General features: G+C 47.0%; 1 pseudogene; it reads right to left on the bottom strand.

The window, feature by feature from the left end:
- The window catches only part of LOC146831548 (serine/threonine-protein kinase LATS1-like), a 40,930-nt pseudogene extending 23,893 nt beyond the window's left edge, over positions 1–17,037 (bottom strand).
- Positions 17,038–19,247: the final 2,210 nt, after the last annotated feature.

Here is a 19,247-nt window from a genome sequence, read left to right as displayed (position 1 = left end):
GGTACTGAAAAAGCCTAATGGAAAGTTCAGGATAGTGCAGGATTTGAGAAAGATAAACAAAATTGTGGTGTCGTGCTGTCCTATTGTACCAAATCCATCTGTGATTTTGTATCAGATTCCTCATGATGCAGAATGGTACACAGTAATTGACTTATGTCACGCTTTCTTTTCCATCCCGTTGCACCATGATAGCCAGCAAATTTTTGCGTTCCGTTTTGGCGAACGTATTTTTGCTTGGTGCTGAATCCCACAGGGGTATACAGAAAGCCCCTCGATATTTAATCAGATATTGAAAAAGTCTTTGGAAAATTAAGAAATGCCTGAAACTTCAGTGCTAGTCCAATATATCGACGACCTGCTTGTGGCGTCCAAAACTCGAGAAGCCTGTGTAATGGACACCATAGCCTTATTAAATCATTTGGCCGATGGAGGACTTAAAGTGTCACCATCAAAATTGCAATTTTTCAGAAAGAAGTACAATATTTGGGTAACAAAATTGAAAAAGGATTGAGGAAAATAACAACAGACAGAATCAGGATAATAAAAGGAATGAAAGCCCCAATGACGCAAAGAGAAGTGAGGATGTTTCTTGGAATGGTTGGATATTGTCGTCAGTGGATAAGTAACTTTTCCCTGATTGCAAAACCTTTGGTACGCCTGACGAGTAGTGATGTGAGAGATCCCTTTGACTTAGATAAGGAAGAACTAGCAGCATTTAAGAAATTTAGATACAGCTTGTGTGAAGCGCCAGCATTAGGAATGCCTGACTATGATAAGGAATTCGAGTTGTACTGCAGTGAGAGGAATGGATGTGCACTTTCTGTATTAATGCAGAAACATGGAAAATTGAGAAGACCAATTGCATATTTTTCAGCTATGCTAGACCCTGTAGCTGTAGCCTTGCCAGGTTGTTTGAAAGCATTAGCTGCTACTTGTAAGAGTCTGGAACAGAGTGAGGGAATTGTGATGGGATATCCTGTGCGCGTGTATGTACCCCATGATGTGGCAATCCTTTCAAGAAGGAGTCACACTCAGTTCGTGACACATAGGGGCATATCAACAAGCAGGCGATAAAAAATTATTGCCGCTTTTGCGGCCGTTTTTGGCCGAAAAGCGGCGATAATTTTATGGCCTAATCAGCAAGGTCACTCTAACGCGTGAAACATTGCTTTAGCGTCGGGATTCCTAACGCCCAGCTTTGCATCTCTAATGAGATGCAAAGTGGGCGTTGCTGACCTGGCATGACAGGAGAAATGTCGCTAATGGACATTTCTCCTATCAGCAAGCCTAACGCTATGAAGCATAGCGTCAGGAAAAGTAGCGATAACCCCTGTTATCGCTACTTTCGTTACTCCTGCTTCAGGACTGACTTAGCCATGATATCCTATGGAAGGTGGATATCATGGCTAAGTTTGTGAGTCCCTATCAACTAGCTAACGTGAGATTATCACTGGGTTTCCAGTGATAATCTCACGTTAGCCAGTTAGCGCTAGGATTTTTATCGCTGATGAGATAAGCGTTGCTAATAGCACGCTATCTCAGCGATAAAAATCGGTGCTAGCCGGCGATAATTATCCGGGCGCTAAGTGCGCTCAGCGATAATTATCGCCGGTTGTTGTTGATATGCCCCATAGTCGGCTGACTAAGTATGAGAAAGTCATATTAGGTGCAACTAATGTGAGCCTTGCAAGATGCTTAAATGTGAATCCTTCAACACTATAGCCTGATGCTGAAAATGTCGAAGTCAGAGATGAAGTGGATCATGATTGTTTGGATGTTTTGGATTTCTGTACCAAACCACGCCCTGATATAAATGATGAACCTTTGTCTGAAAGTGACTTTGTGATGTTTGTAGATGGGTCATGTTTGAGAACAGATGAAGGAAATCTGAGTGCAGCATATGCAGTGTGCACAGTCGCAGCAGTAATGGAAGCATACTACCAGAAGGGAGTAAAGTCAGCCCAGGTTGCTGAACTGATAGCTTTAACTAGAGCATGGAAGATTGGAAAGAATGTGAGAGTGACTGTGATAACAGAAAGTCAGTATGGTTTTGGTGTTGTGCATGATTTTGGCCAGATATGGCTACAGAGAGGATTTCTGACTTCAAGTGGAACTCCAATAAAGAATGCTTAGGTTGTTGGGAAGTTGCTTGAGGCGATACAGCTGCCAAAGCAATTGGCTGTTGTGAAGTGTGCTGCTCATGTATAAACCGCTGATTATATCGCAGTTGGCAATAAATATGCCAACGATGTGGCCCAATATTGTGCTCGAAATCAGAACTCAGTTAACAGGGCTAAAGAGAAGGAAATTAATTCCTACCCCCTACTGTTTACTAACATTGTGGGTACCTGGGAAGAAGTGAGGCAATTGCAGGAAGATGCAGGAGATGAGGAAATGAGACCATGGGCAAAACCAGAATGTGCACCAAGAGAAACAGATCATGTGTGGGTTTATCGAGATGGAAGACCAGTCATGCCTGATAGTATGGTGTCTACCATGGCACGGATGTATCATGGACAGGGACACATAGGGAGGGATGCAATGATTCGGTCCTTCAAACAAACATGGTACAATGCAAAATTTAGACTGGTAGCTGAGAGTCTTTGTCAAAGATGCCTTATATGTCAACAGTTCAATCCTGGAAGAAAAACTGTGGTAAGTCTAGGAACGATAAGGAGAACCTTTTACCAGAATGCAGATTAATTTCATTGAGATGCCGCCATGTAATAGGTTGAGGTATGTTCTAGTAATGGTCTGCTTGTTTTCAAGGTGGGTAGAAGCATATCCCACAAGAAGGAGTGATGGAATTACTGTAGCAAAACTACTTTTGAGGGAATTCATCCCTAGATTCGGGTTCCCAGTCACAATTGATTCAGACAGAGGAAAGCATTTCCATAATGAGATCATGAAATTGATTTGTGAAGCATTGAATGTACAACAGCAACTACATTGTGCCTATCACCCAGAAGCTTCTGGTGTGGTGGAACAAATGAATGGCACCATTAAGAAACCAATTGGGAAAAATGTGTTTAGCCACAGGTTTGAAATGGCCTGATGTCTTCATGACTATTAGATCTATTCCAGATAGGAACACAGGTCTGAGTCCCCATGAAATTGTCATGGGCAAAGAAATGCGACATGTTTTCATACCAGTCAACAAGCTGTTGCCTATAACTGATGACTTGGTGTTGGATTACTGTAAGGGGCTGGCTGACGCAGTTCATTCTGTGTTTCATCAGGTTGGCGCGGATGCCACCACCCTTGAAAAGAAGCAAGCTCATGATCTGAGCCCAGGAGACTGGGTGAGAATCAAAGTACACAGAAGAAGAAACTGTCTGGTCCCACGTTGGGGAAAACTACGACAAGTGATTTTGACCACAACAACAGCTGTGAAGTGTGCTGGAATAAAGAACTGGATACATGCTAGTCACATACTGAGAATTCCAAATCCAGTGGATAACAAAGAAGGAGAATATTTTGAAGAGCCAGAGACTAGTTCTGAATCAGATGCGGAAGAAACAAGAATAAGAGAAAATCCTGAAAGGGGGGAAACAGAACCAAGTTCGATCGTTGCCCCAGAAAATATTCCCTTGAGAAGAAGATTACAGATTTCTGATACCAGCTCAGACTCAGAGACAGAACAAATACCGGAATGCTCGGGAAAAAGAAAAGCAGTGAAGAAACAATCAAGGAAGTTATTGATAAAGAGATTCTTGATGGAAAACTGAGAGAAATTCCACCTGAGATAACAAAAGTAGATGAACAGGTGCAAGATACAGAGAGAGAGGGAAAGATTCATGCGGAAGACCCCCGAGGAGTTGTAGGGAATTCCAACATCCAGTTAGAGGAAGGGACAATTAGTCAGCAGGAAGATTGTGTACAAGAACCACGAGGAGGGACAGAAGTAGGGAAAATAAAAGAAGTGGGGGAAAGAACAGCTGAAAGCAAAAAGCAAATTGAAACAGAATCAGAAGAAAGTGATGAGGAAATACCAGAAGGTCAAGCCTTGAGAAAAAGAGCATGGAGAGCTGAAAAGAATAACAAAGGAAATGAATCGAAAAGACCAGCAAGAGATGAAATCTGGCCTAATAAGATAAAGAGATTAAGATATCGACTGACACGAGTGAATTCACCAAAAGCAGAGCAGGTGAATGAAGTAACAAGTCAAGAAAAGTCGAAAGATGAGAAAATAGTTACAGCAGAGGAAAACAAAAGAACGAGAAAACGCAACCAGAAGTATAAGTCGCCAGAATGGTCGTATGTGGCCCTGCCTGAAATAAAAGAAGAGGCAGATAGCCAAGAAAATCCAGAGGTGACTGTACCGGAAGTGGTTGAGGAAGAGGAAGAATAGGAAATCCTGAGAGTTATCTTGTCCGATATTGGAGAAGAGACGGATGTTCAGGAAGTTCTGTATCAAGATTATGAGAGAAAAGTGAAAGACGATCAAATGCCAAACTGAATTTGACAAAGATACTGCTAATGGAAAGTAAAATAGAATACTGGAAAATACATAACCAAAAGAACCAAGTAGGTGCTTAGAGCCTTGGGTTAGACAAAACTAGGTGTGAAGTAGAAGAGGCTAAGTCAAAAGACACTGATCATTTTACGAAAATGGCAAACCCAGAAAGTAGAAAAACTAGGACATAGTGAAAATAAGACTAATATAGAAAAGATTCAGAAAGTATATCCGACTAAAATAGATAGCAATTATCTACATAAAGACAGGTCTATAAACGATTTCTCTAACAATGTGTTTTCAAAACTTTTGTACGAATATGTAAAGACCAGTATTCTGTTGATACTTGCTGTGCCATGTTAAATTTTATAAGAGTTTCACTTCAGATTAGGAAACGCTATGGATAAATTAGCTGTAGAACTGTGCTTTGCCATTGGATTTGTATTTATGCTGTATGATGGATTTTTTTGAATTGTAATTTTTATTTTATGGATGGATCACCTTATTTGTGTATTATGTTTTTTAACTTTGTGCTTTTATGATTCATTGTATGAATCGAATAAAGATTTTTGAACCGAACCGTAAAGACCATGGATGTGAGAGATTGCTACGTTTGTATGCAGTTACCTGCATCTGTATCGGAGGGAGTGACCTACCATCAACTCCCAGTAACATATGGAATAACCTGTACTGTAATAGCTAGTTTGTTCTATAAAATAGGGAAATTAGAATACTATTTTTCAGATGTAGATAACATATTTTCACAAGTACCTACAAATAACAAGTTGATAAAGTAAAGCCTGCTAAGGTGTTAGGTGAAGTTTTCTTAGAAACTAAGGAACTAACATTAGAATACATATTTAGGAATAACTTGACTTGCAGTTTAAAGAAAGAAGAAAAGACGTTTTGGATATGTTTGAAGAAAGGAGATTGAAAATGCAAAAGAATGCATCTGAGAGAAGGGAGGAAAAGACAGTCTGGGATGTTGAAATGGAAAAACACTTGAAGGGAGAAGTTAGTCCAACTATGGCTTTAGATTGGCCCCAGTAAGAGAAGTTGTGTATTAGAAGGAATCAAACTGCATATGATAATTATTGTGTTGGTAACAGTGAGTGCCATGATACATACCGAATCATGGGTGGATGGGGATTTAAAGGAGGAAATGATCCAGTTTTTCCTGGGTTATATTTATCTGCGGGAACAAGGCATATTATCGTTTGCCAGACCATTGGTATGGCACATGTTATGTAGGTCTGGTCTTTCCAAAGATATTCCACATGGGAAGAGGAGAAGATGGTGTACACAAGTTAGGTAGTCATTTAGCTCGTAGAAAGAGAGAATCTTGGTCAGAAATTGTAGGAGACATTTTTGGAGCATTGATACCAGCAGTGGGAATATCTCTAAATGCACACAAAATTAGAAAACTATCAACAGTAGTGGATCGCTTGTCAACAAGCACCGCTGGAGGATTTTTATTGGCAATTACTGAAATGGTTGCCATGCGTGCTATGGTAATGCAAAATCGACTTGCCCTTGATATATTATTGGCAAAAGAGGGTGGAGTCTGTGGAATGCTGAAAGTTCAACATTGTTGTACTTACATTCCAGACTAAAGTAAAGATCTAAAAATTTACATCAAAAATATAACTGAATTGCATGAGGAAATTACACCACTGGAGGTTGAAAGTGTTCGGGAAAAAATTGGGAAGCAACTCTCCTCTATTAAAGATTTCCTGGTAAATTTAGGGAGTACTTTTGTAGGTAAGATCTGATTTCCATTAACATGTGTGATTTTTATAGTATTAATTCTAAGATTAGTTTGTTTATGTCATAAAAGAAAGAAAATACAGAAAAACTTAAAAAGGGAAAATTTAAAAAGAAGGCAGAATAAGAAACAAGAGAGGGGATTTGAAGAAGTAGAATTAGAACAGATGAAAGAAAGCATGTATAAAACAGTTAGAAGAGAAGAAATTGGGGAAACAGAAATGTAAATTAACTAAAGAATTCTTTTCACTTTCTTGACAATTAGATACAAAATTTTAATGGTGTGGTGATAAAATCACCAAAGGGGGGATTGATGGAGCGGGTAGTACAACATTTTGTATACCTCCCCCATTCTGCATGAAGATACTAATCGAATAATCTATTAATCATAATATTATTAAATGAGTTTGCATAAATAATTAAATCAAAATTACTAATATCCAAATTACACGTGGGATTGCATATTGCATGGCTAAATAATTTAATGACTAAAATTCGTACGCATACTAACAGTAGTATATGTAATAAATAGAATACTGCATGATATATGTCACTTTTGTGATTTTTTGGTAATGTTGCTCGAGAGGAGAATCAAAAGGGTGAATATAAATGCTTTAAATGTTGCTATACGCTAGATAAATACAACCACATAGAGGGATTAGTAAGGGGTTAACATTAGATTTATTATTTCTATGTATTAATTACACTTTTGTGTTTGTTTCGCTTAAGTTGGCGTTTGGGCCTAAATCCCAAAATGGCCGCCAACGCGACACGACGAAGTGGCCACTGTCCCACGAGGCGCAGAGTGAACTGTGCATGAGCTATAAAGACGCCTACGGCCTCTTCGTGACCCATATCCCACTGTACCAAGGCAAGGCCATGGTGGGACAACAGCCAAGTGACAAGACAAAGAAGATCTACAAAGACCAGTACGAACTGAACTTGTGACCTCACCTCTCAAACTGTGCTAAAACCCCATCGGACGATCTCAACCGACCAATCACGACCATACGAAATTATCAAAATGTAACTTTTTACTGTGATTTTATTATAAAAGTACATGATAGAATAGAGAGGGATCTCCTTCTCCTTCCTACGGACCGACGGCTAAGTATTGACTGGCAATCGCCCTTTCCGATGACAATGACGACGACTGTGACGCTACGCAAACTCTACTACTTAGGGTGACTGCTGCGTTCTCTGAATCCTAGATGGTCCGGACACTGCCCAATTACCTGATGACGGAGAACTTTTCCTAAAATTCTATGGGCACTAACAGATGCTTGCACGTCTTTACCGATCCTTTGAGACTGTAGCGTGCTGAGCAGAAAACTACAAACTTTTGACTGATGACTTAGAGGACTCCGAATAGCCAGATTAGGTAAATAGGAGGTTCTATGCTATAATTGAACTTTGATATAAATTTTCCAAATGCAAATATAACATTTCCAGAAATTTTAGATAAACAGATATTGATTAACAAGAATTGAGTTGTGGTTTATTATGAAGGTTAAGATCTAAATCTTGAAATGTGTTTTAGCTGGTTCTAGATCACCATCAACCAATCCAAGTATTTGGTCCATTGACCACGTGGAGGGAGTGCCTTGATGTTCAGGATTGAGATCTGTTGGTAGAAGGAGTATTGATGTATATATTGTAAATTAACTTTCCTTTCCCTATAGGTTATAAGGTGTTCCCACACGTGTCGAGCTCTCAAACCGCTCATCCATCCAACTGCGTGCAGACCGGTGAATGGTTAGTGTGAGAGATGGTGTTATGGGCCCCACCATTGAATGCATGTGTGAATGAGTTAGTGTGACGTCGGGTCTGTGACGCAGGGAAGGATACCGGTAAGGAGGGTTTGCTTTTTCCCTGTTGCCAGGGTTTTTGCGCTCCAACACGGGTCTTCCCGACACCGTAGCTGGGACGCAACGCCATGACCAGCCTGTACTGTTTGGATTTGTTGTTCACGATGCCGTGATAGCCCGGACGGAGCTATCAACTTCAAGGAACTGCCTTTAAAGCTTATTTTGACAACTGTAGATTTTTTAGCAGTGTATTATTGTTTTTGGTCTTGTCTTAAAGTATATAAAAATATAGGCTATTTTTCTAAAACTGGTGTGGTGTCCTTTTGTAGTGTCACGCTATATTACTGTCTGTTATGTACAAATGCTCTACACTGCCTCTAAGATAAGCCTGACTGTTTGTGCCAAGCTACCAAGGGGGTGATCAGGGGTTATTTTAAGAGTGTAACTCCCTTATCCTGACTAGAAAGAAGGGTCCCTACTTGGACAAAGGCACAAGCCCTTGCCAACGAGAGACCCCCATTTCTAACATTGATTGTCAGCAGTGAGGATAGGGCTTGCGTTTGTACTTGACTTACAGTGATTGGGGTACACTACTACCATATCGCAGACCATTACTTGCCACATACTAGTCCTTTTTCTTTTTGGCCTATTTTTTTTCTTACCAGTTGGAACTTGCTACTTCATCATGCCGGAATCAAGAGCATCATCTGTTGCATCCCTGGAAATTGACTTTGAAGAGGATAGGTTGGAACTCCACAATGTTAGGGAATTGAAATCCATTTGCAAGAACCTAAAAATCCAAATCAGGGGCCTCACTAGGAAGGACGAGCTACAAAAGGCGCTGAGGGCCTCAGTAGCAGCCAGAGGTGCTAGTGGGCAATCTGGTGATCCTGGTGGAGAGGCGGAGGGGCCTATCTCTGGGGGGATATACTTTTGGGAGTGGGGGGAACCCAAGTGGATGGTAGTAGATTACGAAATCAGGATGAAGGAGCTGGATCGAGAGAGAAGACCCAGCTCAGATGGTGGCAGCAACTTGTCAAGACAGGCAGACAGAGTCATGCACATCCCCAAGAATGTAGGCAAGGAATTCAAGAAGGGGGACGACATACAAAGGGGATTTCCGGGGTACGAGGCAGCTATCCATTTGAATGGGGTCCTTGAAGAGAATTGGGGAGCAGGATTGTAGCCTCTCTTCCCCGAAGAAGCCAGGGATACTTTAATAGCTTTGGGTAAGGGGTATCACCTCACCTATCCAGACATGAAGGACATGAAGGACGCCCTCCTCACTAAGTATGGGTTTACTACTGAAAAGTACAGGGATCAGTTCAGGTCCAGTAAGAAGTCCGATGCCAACACGTGGTTGGAATGTGTGGATGTGTTTTGCAGGTCATTGGATGGCTGGGTGAAGGACAGTAATGTGACAGATTAACAGGGGCTCTATAATTTGACTGCATGGTAGCACTTGTCTAGTCTATGTTTTTCAGATCTGCGCTAGCACCTAGTTGATAGTAAGCTGACTGACCCCAGGAAGCTTGATATGGAGGCGGATCGCTGAGTGAGTACCAGGGTCCACAAGAAAGCGTTTAGGGGAGACTCTGCCAAAGGTGGGCAGGGTCCCCAGCAGAAAAGTGGGGGGGACAAGGGTAAAGCACAGGATTTCTCTAATGGGCCCCAAACAAACACCCAGGGTAAAGGTTCCCATTCCCCCAGAGATAAGAAACAAGGGGTCTCTTCAGGAAATCCTGCTGAGACCACCCCCCACAAATGTTTTGCATGTGACCAGGTGGGGCACATGAACGGGGACCCCAGGGGGCAGATTTATGAGCCCCTTGTGCCTCATTTACGCCGCCGTTGCGTCACTTTTGTGACGCAGCGGCGGCGCAAATCTTACGCCATGCTGCGGGGTATTTACAACGTGACGCAACTGGCAGATGCGTCACGTTGTAAAGCCCTGCGCCACATGTAGGCGTTCTGGAGCAGGGGGGGCGTTCCGGCGCAGGAACGCCTCCTAAAAGTGGCTGAGTGAAATCTACAAGATTTCACTCAGTCACTTTTAAGGCCATGCTGCGTCAAAACCCTGCGCCTGCTTGAAGCAGGCGTAAGGATTGACGCAGCATGTAAGGGATAGGGCACCCCCGAGCCTTGCTGGAGCTGCGTCGCACTTGCGACGCAACTCCAGCAATGCGCCGCCTTTCCGACAGGAGATGCGTCACGCATCTGCCCATCCGAGTGCCCAGGTGCGCCGCATTGTAAATGCGGCGCATTAATGGTGGCGCACGGGTGGGCAGATGCGTCACAACTCTTCTGGCGCATCTCTGCTGATTAGCAGAGATGCGCCAGACGTCATAAATCTGCCCCCAGGTGTCCAAGGGGGCACAGCCACCCACCGGCGGGCAGTCCAAGGTGTTGGCCAGTTTAGCGCTTGGGGAGGAGGAGGAGTACCCACAGGAGGCTGGGGACCCTGCAGAAAGGACCCTCGTCTCACCAGAGGACAGTGAGATGGTCCCAGGAGCCCAGGTGCCCCCTAACACAAAGAAATACAGCACTTGGGTGACCATCAATGGGAGAAGGGTATAGGCTCTCAGGAATACTGGAGCCAGTGTGACCTCAGTCCGGTGTCACCTGGTCTCTGAGGAGCAGGTAGTCCCCGGGGCTTTCCACCAAGTAATTGCACTGGACAATTCAGAGTGCCAGTGTCTGGTGGCGCAGGTTCCCTTCGAATGGGGGAGGTGTCAGGTCCCTTGAGGGTGGTTGTGAGCCCTTCCAAGCCTGTAGATTGTCTGTTCGGTAACGACCTGGAGCAGTCCTTGTGGAAGGATGTTGAACTCAGGTTTCACTTGGAGATGCTTGGGTTGCCAGAGTGGGCATGCATGTCCACTCGGTCAATGGCGGCCAGAGAGGGTGATCAGAGGGATTTGGAGCCTGAAACAGTTGCCCAGGTCCCTGCCAAGAGAAAGGGCAGGGGGCATGGGAAACCGGCCCCTGAGGTTCCCACAGCCCAGGAGGAGGTGGACCTTGAGGGGGGCGCCCCGGTGCCTACAGGGGAACAGGTAGCTGAACCGAGGGACATCTCTGAGCTGACCCATTGGCAGCAAGAGGGGGTCCCACCAGGGAGGAGTTCTGCCAGGAGCGGAGAGAGAGCCCTTCTCTAGAGAGTCTGTGGCAGCAGACTGCGGCCCAGGCAGCTGGTGATCAATCCAGATCACATTGGATCCACTGGGAGAATGATCTCCTATATAGTGAGCCTAAGGTCGCTGAGCCTGGGTCAGCCTGTGTGCTGGTGGTACACCAGCGTTTCAGGACCTTCCTACTGGGTCTGGCTCATGAAGTGCCTTTGGCAGGACATTTGGGGCAGGACAAGACCTTTGACAGGCTTGTCACCCACTTCTTCTGGCCCCAAATGCGAAGGCAGTCAGATATACATTGCCGGTCTTACCAAACTTGCCAGGCAAGTGGTAAGAGTGGGAAGAAGGTCAAAGCCCTTGTCCTCTCCAACCTTTCCCAGTTGTCGGAACACCCTTTGAAAGAGTAGGGATGGACAATGTGGGGCCACTGGACCCAAAGACAGCCATGGACAACAGGAACATCCTGGTCTTGGTGGACCACGCCACCCAGTACGTGGAGGCAATCCCTCTCAGGACAACGAAGGCACCAGTGGTGGGACAGGCGTTAATGGGGATCTTTTCCCTAGTGGGGTTCCCCAGAGAGCTGGTTTCTGACAGGGGTACCAACTTCATATCGAAGTATATGACATCCCTGTGGAAGAAGTGCGGTGTCACTTACAAGTTCACCAAACCTTACCACCCCCAAGGTAACAGTCTGGTAGAGAGATTCAACCAGACCCTGAAGGGTATGATTAAGGGTCGAACGGAAATCATGAGGCGTAAGTGGGACGTCCTCTTGCCGTGCCTTCTCTTTGCCTACAGGGAGGTACCCCAGAAGTCTCTCGGATTCAGTTCCTTTGGGCTTCTGTATGGTCACCCTGAGAGAGGACCTCTAAGTTTGGTGAAGGAAGGCTGGGAGGCGGCTCCCAAGAAACCTCCCCAGGACATGTTAAGTTACATGTTGGCCTTCCGGAACCAAAGTGCTGGCTTTAGAAAACTCGCTCAGGTGAACCTCGAGGCCAGCCAGGAAGAAATGAAGAAGTGGTATGAGCAGAATGCCACACTGGTCGAGTTTCAACCTGGGCAAAAAGTGTGGGCCATGGCGCCAGTGTACCTTGTGCCTTACAGGACAAGTGGACTGGGCCATTTGAGGTGGTGGAGCACAAAAGTGAGGTCACCTACCTGGTGGATTTGCAGGCTCCTAAGAACCCTTTGAGGGTCCTCCACGTGAACCGCCTCAAACCCCACTTCGAGAGGTCCAAAGTTAGCATGCTCTTGGTGACAGATGACGGGGCCAAAGAGGAGAGTGAGCCTCTCCCGGACCTCCTGTCTGCCAAGGAAGGGTATGGGTCAGTGGAAGGTGTGATCCTCTCCCCGACACTGACTGCCGAGCAGCAGAGCGACTGTCACCGGTTGCTGGGAAAGTTTGCCCCACTGTTCTCCCTGACCCCAGGTGTCACTCACTAGTGTACCCATGAATTGGACACCGGTAACAGCCCCCCTGTGAAGCACAAAATGTACAGGTTGGCTGATCGGGTCAAGGTCAGCATCAAAGAGTAGGTCTCTAAGATGTTGGCGTTATGGGTGGTCAAGCCGTCCATCAGTCCTTGGGCCAGCCCAGTGGTCTTGGTTCCAAAGGCTGCTGTACCCGGTGCCACACCAGAACTGCGGTTTTGTGTGGACTACCATGGGCTCAATGCCATCACCAAGACTGACGCCCACCCCATCCCCGGAGATGATAAACTCATTGATCGGTTGGGAGGTGCCAAGTTCCTCAGCAGGTTCGATTTAACGTCTGGGTACTGGCAGATTGCCTTAACCGATGGGGCTAAGGAGAGGTCAGCATTTGTGACCCCAAAAGGACATTACCAGTCCCACGTGATGCCCTTTGGGTTGAAGAATACCCCTGCCACTTTTCAGAGGTTAGTAAACCAGGTGTTGGCTGGGCTGGAGTATTTCAGTGCCACCCACCTGGATGACATCACAGTGTTCAGTTCCAGCTGGGAAGTGCACTTGCAGCACCTCAGGAAAGTGTTGGAGGCACTGCAAAGGTGATCAAGGCCAGTAAGTGCCAGATCGGGCAGGGTTCAGTGGTGTACCTGTGACACCAGGTAGGAAGTGGCCAGGTGGTGCCCCTACAACCCAAGATTGACACCATTCCGGCTTGGGAGCCCCCCAAGACCCAGCCAGAGGTGAGGGCATTCTTAGGACTCACCGGGTACTACAGGAGGTTTGTTAAGGGATATGGCCCCATTGTTGCCCCCTTAACGGAGCTGACTTCCAAGAAGCAATCAAGGAAGGTGATCTGGACTGAGTCCTGCCAGAAGGCGGTTGAATCCCTGAAGGCCACCATGTGCACGGCACCCGTGCTCAAGGCACCCGACTTCTCCAAGGAATTAGTTGTGCAGACTGACGCTTCCAGAGCATGGGGTGGGAGCGGTGCTCTAACAACTGAAAGAAGAGGGCCTAGACCAGCCTGTAGTCTTCTTTAGCCGGAGACTAGACCAGCCTGTAGTCTTCCTTAGCCGGAGACTACTCCCCAGGGAACAGAGGTGGAGTGCCATAGAAAGAAAGCTTTCGCTGTGGTCTGGGCACTGAAGAAGCTGAGACCATACCTGTTTGGGACTCACTTCAGGGTTCAGACAGACCACAGGCCCCTCAGATGGTTAATGCCGATGAGGGGTAAGAATCTAAAGTTGCTGAGGTGGTCCATCTCCCTTTAGGGGATGGACTTTACGGTGGCACACCGTCCTGGCACAGAACACGTCAATGCAGATGGTCTGTCCAGATTCTTCCGCCTTAGTGAAGAGAACTCCCAGGAGGATGGGTAGTTCTCCCTACTTTCAGTTAGGGGGAACATGTGTTAGACTTTGCATCTTTTGGCGCGTCTCCACTGAGTTTTTGCTTTCTGACCTCCCGGTTTTGACTCTGTTGTTGCAGGCGTAGAGTTTCTGTGCACTTTTTGCACTGCTGGTCAGTGGTAAAGTGCAAGTGCTCCTGTGGTAAAGTATGTTATGGATTGGTGTTTCCATGACTGGATGTTTGATTTACTTGTCCGTCCTAGTAAAGGGCACCGAGTGTGCCAGGGCCTGTGAATCAACTGCTACTTGTGGGCCTGCAGCACGGATTGTACCACCCACGATGGATTTAGGCCCAGATCTCTGTACTGAGGTGAATGTACGACATTGTTCTGCATTCTGTACATCAACTGTTGGTTTTGCATTTGTCACCCCGAGTGGGAAGGGTATGCCCAGACGTGGGTCCCGTGCTCTCCATGCCACTGGAATCAAGCTATCCTGGATGAAGAGTGGTGAAATCCCGAAACTGGTCCTAGGATGCTTGTTTCCAGTCCAGGGAGTACCTGGCTTGGCAGTTCGGGCTGGACTGTTCCCATGAGGCACAGGGTCAAGACTGATTTGCATATGGCTGGGTTCAAACTGGAACGGCATGGTGAGCAAAAAAACGATGGATTTAGGCCCAGATCTCTGTATTGGGTGAAGTAACGACATTGTTCTGCATTCTGTCCATCAACTGTTGTTTTTGCATTTGTCACCCGAGTGGGAAGGGTATGCCCAGACGTGGGACCCGTGCTCTCCATGCCACTGGAAACAAGCTATCCTGGCTGAAGAGGGGTGAAACCCCGAAACCGGTCCTAGGATACTTGTTTCCAGTCCAGGGAGGACCTGGCTTGGCAGTTCGGGCTGGACTGTTCCCGAGGCACAGGGTCAAGACTGATTTGCATTTGGCTGGGTTCAAACTGGAACGGCACGGTGAGCAAAAAAACGATGGATTTAGGCCCAGATCTCTGTACTGGTGTGAATGTACGACATTATTCTGCATTCTGTTCATCAACTGTTGTTTTTGCATTTGTCACCCCAAGTGGGAAGGGTATGCCCAGACGTGGGTCTCGTGCTCTCCATGCCACTGGAATCAAGCTATCCTGGCTGAAGAGGGGTGAAACCCCGAAACCGGTCCGAGGATGCTTGTTTCCAGTCCAGGGAGGACCTGGCTTGGCAGTTCGGGGTGGACTGTTCCCATGAGGCACAGGGTCAAGACTGATTTGCATATGGCTGGGTTCAAACTGGAACGGCATGGTGAGCAAAAAAACGATGGATTTAGGCCCAGATCTCTGTACTGGGGTGAATGTACGACATTGTTCTGCATCTTGTCCATCGACTGTTGTTTTTGCATTACCCACGTGAGTAGCCTAGAAAAGGTATCTCAGACCTGCCATTGCACAGTCTGCGCACAGTTTGTAACTGCCATGTCAACATGGCCCGTGCACACACTGGCCAGTCCCTAACCTTCCCTTTGCTTACACGTCAGGCACCCCTAAGGCAGGCCCAAGGTAACTCTGTGGGCTGGGTGCAGTGTATGTGAAAGGCAGGACATGCCCTGGTGTGTGTGGCATTCCCTGATTGTGAATTACAGCCAATTTAATTTTTTCCTATTGCAAGGCTACCTGTTACCCCTATAGGACAGAATGGGAAGTTTGTTTATAACATCTTATAAACATAACGAGCCTGGGGAATTCTGTAAGAAAATAAAGTTTAGTTTGCCTGCATCATTTAGTGAAGGTGATTTTTACATTCTGTGTTTGGAAATACCACTTTTAGAAAGTCGGTATTTTCTTGCGCAGTCATCCCGTGTGCCTCTGCTGGAATGTGGATTGCCTGTCTGGGTTTTGTACGACAGATGGCTAGGAAGTAGGAGTGGCTCTCGATAGTCTAGGTAGGTCAGTAAAGGGCTGAATAGACCTGGGCTGCGACGGGGGAAGTGGGAGGAATTTTCCTTGCACTTCAAAGGGCCTGGTCCACCTCTGACAATGCCGTCTCCACCTCCTGCCAGGAAATCACACCAGAGAAGGCAGAACTGGCTTTGGCCAGGCACAGACACCCTCTGCCTGAAGGATCAAAGGATTTTTTAATACAAATACTGGGGCCCAGACCCCTGAATTTTAGAACTCATCTGGATCAAGAAGACTGCCAAGAAGAAGAGCCGGAGACGCTGTGAGGAGGAACGACCGCTTTCCTGGGTGCTTTGCTGGGCTAAACCTGCAGTGGCTGCTTCTGTGTTAGGGCAGTGAAAGGCCAGGACTGGACTTTCTGCAACCTAATTTATGAGTCGCGGCAAGGGCTTGAGGTAGAGCTTGCCCCCTGTTAATGAAGTCTCAGGAACAGCAAAGACTTCCAGCTCTACTTCCCGCAGCACTGGTGGACTGTGTGTTTTGTGCTGTACACAGAGGAAAAGCAACTTGACGACGCCACTGCTGACTCCCTGTTCTGACAGCACCGCAGAGGGCAACGCCACAACGCCGCACCGTGACCCTTGTCTCACCAATGAGGCCTGCTGACGCCACCACCGAGCCACTGCTCGCACCGCGACCTGTGAGCACCGCACTCCGCACCGCCTTGCGCCAAAGCCTGGGCATTGCCACAACTAGGCCTGGGCGGTAAATTCCGTTCCACTCGCGGAATTTGCGGAATTTAGGTAATTTCGCGTTCCGCGGAGAACGCGGAATTGCCCAAAATTCTGCTTTCCGCGGCTTCGCGGAATTTTTCCTTGTTCGCGATCTCAAAATGCGTGTTCGCGAGATATTTCCTCCCGAGCACGCAAACAGCGGTCGCGAACAGGAAAAAAGCATCGCGAACAAGCAATTCCGCGTGTTCGCGGAATTTCTGCGTGTTCGCAGAGATTTTAAACCATTTCGCAGAGATTTGCGTAACGCGACTACGCAAATTCCGCCCACCCCTAGCCACAACGCCGCACCGTGACCCTTGTCTTACCGATGACGCCTACTGATGCCGCCACTGAGCTGTTGTCCGCACTGGTACCTGTGGGCACCACACTCTGCACCACCTCGCATCATGCCGACACCTTGACCGACCTGACGACGCCACTCCATGCCGACATTGACGCCGCTGCTTGCACCGTGGTTCGAGGGCACCACTCGTAAAGTTACACGACGCACTGCCCTCATCCCGCACTGCAGCCTTGGCCTACCGACACTGGCGCCATCAATTCCCATTTGGCTGGCAACAACAGCGCTTCAGCAACGATGACGCAGCTGCTTGCACCGTTACCTGCCTGCAGCATGATGAGCACCGCCTTTATCTCGCACCGAGACCCTGGTCTCACCGATGACGCCATCTGATGCCGCCACCGAGCCGTTGCTCACACCACCACCTGAGGGCACTGCACGCCACACTGCTGCTCTTTGCACCGCAGCACCCCAAACCGGTTGACGCCAGCGCTCCTGATTCCAACAGAAAAGAGCTCAACCTGTAACGCGAGTGACTTCAAGGGCCTTGACGCCCTGCATTTCTAACAGGTACTGTTTGTGGGTCTTCCCGACACCGTAGCTGGGCCACGACACCGCGACCAGCCTGAACTGTTTGGATTTGTTGTTCACAACGCTGTGATAGCCCGGTCGGAGCTATTAAAATCAAGGAACTGCTTTTAAAGCTTATTTTGACAACTGTAGATTTTTGAGTAGTGTATTGTGAATTTTTATCGTTTTTGGTCTTGTCTTAAAGTATATACAAATATTGGCTACTTTTCTAAAACTGGTGTGGTGTCCTTTTGTAGTGTCACGCTATGCCTTACACACTCCCTCTAAGATAAGCCTAACTGCTCGTGCCAAGCTACCAAGGGGGTGAGCAGGGATTATTTTAGGAGTGTAACTCCCTTATCCTGACTAGGAAGAAGGGTTCCTACTTGGAAAAAGGTGCAAGCCCTTGCCAATGAGAGACCCCCATTTCTAACATCGCTGAGTTATATATTGTCTGGAGTCTTCCTATGAGTTCAGTGGTGGTTACTGCATACAGTGCATTGCCGTAGGTCAGCCGGTTGGTGATCAGGGCTTGCGGGCAGTTTTCATTGTGCTTGTGGGGAGCCATTTGAAGATTGTTCGTATCATGCAAAGAGTGTGGAAGCAGGCAGGGGACACTGTGTTGATCTGCCGTTTCATGTAGAGTTTGCTGTCAAGGATGATGTCAAGGTTGTGGGTGTGGTCTTTTGATAAAGGGGTGGGCCCAAGCTCCATGGGCCACCAGATGTCATTCCAGAGGGAAGCCTGGTAGCCCATGTTGAGCTTCTGATAGTTATCCTTCATCCAAGCTGAGACGTTCTTCATGCAGTTGTTTGAGTTGGTCTTTGTGGTGGTGGGGTCTGCTGAGAGCAAGCGGAAGAGCTGGGTGTCATCAGCATATTATATGATGTTGATATTGTGAATTTTGATTATGTTGGCTAGAGGCATCATGTAGGTGTTGTAGAGGGTGTGGCTGAATGATGAGCATTAAAAGATACTGCAAATGGTGCTCAAGGGTTCCGAGGGTAAGAAGGATGAGGGGATTCTCTGCATTTGTCCCAAGATGAATGATGCAATCTATCTTAGTGCATCTCCCTTTATTCTGATCTGGTGAAGTATCTTGATGAGTGTGTGGTGGGAAACTGTGTTAAAGGGTGCAGTAGGTCATGCAGGATCAGGGTAGCCAATTCTCCTTTGTCGAGTAGGGCATGGATAGCATCGGTGGCGGCAATCAGGGTGGTCTCTGTGCTGCGGTTGACTTGGAAACTGAATTAGGAAGCGTCTAACAGGTTGTTTCTCTTTAGGTGCACAGTGAGCTGGTGGGTGATGGCCTTTTCAAGGACTTTGGCTGGAAATGAGAGCAGCGAGATGGGGCGGTAGTTTGGGGGTTCTCTGGGTTCTTCTGAGGGTTTCTTGAGGAGAGTTCTGACCTCTCTGTATTGCCATGCATCGGGAAAGGTGGCTGTGGTAATAGATGTGTTAATGATGGTGGTGAGTGTGGTGCTGATCTTGTCAGTTCCTAGGTTGAAGAGGTGGTGGAGGCAGGGATCCATGGGTAGATGGATTTCAAGATGGCTGTGGTGTCTGGTGCGGTGAGCTGTTTCCATGCAGTGAGTAGTTGGCCAGTGAATGTTTCAGTTGGAGGGAGGCGGCAGAGGAGGTTGGTGGGTTGGGGTTTGAAGTTCCTGTAGATGGTGGATATCTTGTTGTGGGAGAGATTTGCTGTGGAGTCGCAGAGTTCTTATGATGGAGAGGTCATGTTCTTGGGGGCTGTATGGCAGGGCCGAACTGGGAACTGAAACCCG

The sequence above is a fragment of the Triturus cristatus genome, chromosome 5_1 (genome assembly GCF_964204655.1).
Source record: "Triturus cristatus chromosome 5_1, aTriCri1.1, whole genome shotgun sequence".
Classification (NCBI taxonomy): domain Eukaryota; kingdom Metazoa; phylum Chordata; class Amphibia; order Caudata; family Salamandridae; genus Triturus; species Triturus cristatus.
The sequence above is the reverse complement of the archived record's forward strand: the minus strand, read 5'-3'. Positions and strand labels throughout refer to the sequence as shown.